General features: G+C 30.0%; 1 long non-coding RNA gene across 1 annotated transcript; it reads left to right on the top strand.

The window, feature by feature from the left end:
• The first annotated feature begins 892 nt into the window (after positions 1–892).
• LOC134272018 (uncharacterized) lies at positions 893–2806 on the top strand. Its single transcript, XR_009993123.1, has 3 exons — positions 893–1075; positions 1574–1631; positions 2205–2806. It is a non-coding gene; the product is annotated as an uncharacterized LOC134272018 (long non-coding RNA).
• The last annotated feature ends 545 nt before the right edge of the window (positions 2807–3351 follow it).

The raw sequence follows: 3351 nt of genomic DNA, 5'->3' as shown, positions 1-3351 counted from the left end.
TCCCTTTCCGTTCAAAAGTTATGACCAAGGTTAATTTTTTTCACAAGTACGGAATTTTCCAAGGTCAAGGTCAAAAGGTCAAAGTTGTTGGTATCCAATGAAAACTCTTTTTAAAAAAAATATATGAAGGATAAATGTCCTGGTATCTACTGTTAAAAAGATATGGCCAAAGTAAAAGTTTGGAATGTTTGTGTAAAAGTGAGTGAAACTCCAAGGCCAAGGTCAAAAGGTCAAATTTGGTGGTACCCAAAGAATGGTCTTGTCACAAAGAATACGCATGTGCAATATGAAAGTCATAGCTACACTAAATCAAAACTTATGGGCAAAGTTAAAGGTTTTGCGGACAAACAGACAGACAGCTAAACAGTCAGACACACAGAGAGATAGACAGACAGTTAGACAGACGGACAGAGACAGACGGACGGAAACGACAAAAACTATATACCCCCAAAACTTTGCTAAGTTTCCACATAAAAATACAAATGTTCTTAATATATTGAAATAATTATATCAAGAGTGGTTGAGAGAGCATTTCAGTAGCAAACATAGTTAGTACAGTGCTGCTATCCCACAAATTGACATGGGATGGGATTGAATAGGATTCAGAATTGAGGATTCACGATAGGAACATATAGAAATTAATCCAATCCTATCCTATCCTATCCTATCCTGTATCCTACAACCAATCAGATTCGAGCAAAGGTTCATTCATATTTCAGAATAATTTACAAAAACGAAATAAAGTATGAAATGTTTACAAAAGAACTATTTATAAAATTTAGATAGAAAATAAAACATTCTCTTTACTAAAAACAGATTTGCATTATAAACTTCGAGTAATACGGCGTACGATCTAACCGTGAACGAGCACCGGAAGGTAGAATATGAGAATGTAAACAACGAAGAGTCCAGGCATCGAAAGACCGTATTTCTTCAGCTTGTTTGGATGATTTAACCGATTCTTACTTGTGTAAAAGTGTAATAACATGTTTTCCTGTTAAATTTGCTCTGTTTGATTGGACAATTCCACAGGAACCGTCGACCGCGGACTTGAATAGATGATGTGCGAGAACATGTAAGTTTACTACAAACTGTACACTGTACATGTGTGCATTTTTACACTTATTTCGCCCTTTAGACAATATTCTAATGACTTAAATTATAAACATTTTATTCTATTTTATGTAAACAAAAATAGGGTGCGGAATGATAGAGAGAAGTAGTGTAGATAGAAGTAGCTAGATAGAAGGGGGGATAAATATTTACAAATACTCTGTCACATGATTCAATCAGCTATCAATGAGCTCTTAGACTAAAACAATCATAATTATGTATTATGCCTTAATCAGTTTGCTACTATTATCATTTCCCTAGTAAGGTTAGAAAATAGTTTCTTTCATTTCAGTGCAATTTATGATAAATGAATGTAGAATCATTATGACCATTTCTAATGCTATACTGTTTAAATGTTTGATAAGCTCATTCAGCACTGCACTTACATTGTATGTACATTTGTAATGATGTATTGTGAGTTATGAAACACAGGTTAATCTCTTAATATTCATTATTACAGAGAATGGATTTGCCTGCACTCATGCATCATCACAGTATAAAGGATTTTAATCTAAAGAGTATGTATGATTTGATTTTTTTATCATGTATTTATGCATGATCATTAAAATGCATATACATTATATTATCTGAGTTGAGATAACGTATCAGCAGATTCTTGGAACAAGTGATTTTCTTGTTTTAAAAATCTGGAGAGGAAATTAAACTGAAAACTATGTTGAAATATTCTAGTCATTTTGTTGTTATATAAATTGTGTATTTTCTTTTTCATATTCAAATTTCAAGACAAAAAAAAAACATTAATTAAAAGATAAATACAAGCAGAAAATAGAGAAAAATCTCCCAAACTAATGTATTCATATACTTGTTAGCAAGTCAACAAGATAAAATGAATTATAATGTACTTGTGAGTAAATTAGGTTACATAAGATTAAAAAAAAATTAATTTATGACTGAGGTTGCAGTATAAGATTTTATTTTTCATGATTTCTTAATGCACTAGTTTTTGGAGAGAAAAAAGGTGAAATTAAAGCCAATTGTACATGAAAAGTGAAAGATAATCACAATCAAAAACAGTTTAAATGTGTAATAACACAAAATTTACAATCTACATGCCTATAATTTTTTTTCAGGACAACCCTGCTCATTTCAGCTGTACAGATTGCAGTTCATCTCATATGCTGTTAGACTAAATAATGAAAGATGTTCAAACCAGTTTCAAAGAGTCCTAAGTCTGAAATCATGGTGCTTTTATTAGGAGATCAGTGCTTTTTTCTGTGCATTGTTGACATTTGTGGAACTGTTTGGTTTATGACCATCTCTCTGACAATAACTCTGACATTTGAAATTCAGTTTGAGCAACGGATAAGGAAGCCAAATCATATGCATGTAAAACATTATACAACTGTAATAAAAACATTGATAAACTTAAATTTAAACAAAGTGCATGTACATGTATCTGTGATCTTGGCATTGAAATTCATCCTGTACATGGATACTTTTAATGAATTTGTCTCATGGCAATGGAATATTCAATTGTTAAACATTGTTGAGGAATCACCCTGAATAAAAATATTGTGAACATGATCAAATATTTTTTCATCATTTAAACACTGAAAAATTTAAGATCAAATGTCAAGGTCAAATACAAGGTTTACTCAAGAAAATGTGATAATTGATGTAAATACTGTGAATTCTTTTGCATGTTTTATAAGATCTAAGGAACATGTGTGGATCATTTTAATGTCTCTCAATCAGACACTAATGAACATTAAAGATCAAATGCCAAGGTAAAATACAAACTTGCCTTACTCAAGAATGAGTTATAAATACTGTAAATACTGTGAATTCTTAATTTCTTATGTATGATTTATAAGATCTAAGGAACGTGTGAGCTCACTACAATATTTATTGCTTTCAATCTGTCTGAGTCTGACAATGAAGATTTAGGAAATATTTTAAATTAAACATAAATTATTAAATTTCCACACATAAAACAAAATTGGAAATTGAAATACATTTGTTCGGCACTGAACTGACCATAAACTGAGAAGAAAATGAAGTTAAATAAGAAATTTGACATTCTAAATATCTTGAATTTTATTCAGCAACTATATATTTTTCATGTTTGTAAAATATCCACATAAGAATAAATTAATATGAATTTAAGTAAAAAAAATTATACATTTACATTTAATATTTGATATAATAAGACAATTTCACATTTAAAATGTTTAATATGTGAAAGTCAAGATATTCTAGATCTAAATTTTGACTTGT

The sequence above is a fragment of the Saccostrea cucullata genome, unplaced genomic scaffold, assembly GCF_032062105.1.
Source record: "Saccostrea cucullata isolate Sc308-1 unplaced genomic scaffold, CSIRO_AGI_Scuc_v1 ctg718, whole genome shotgun sequence".
Classification (NCBI taxonomy): domain Eukaryota; kingdom Metazoa; phylum Mollusca; class Bivalvia; order Ostreida; family Ostreidae; genus Saccostrea; species Saccostrea cuccullata.
Note: the sequence above shows the minus strand (reverse complement) of the source record. Positions and strands in the feature narration are given on the sequence as shown.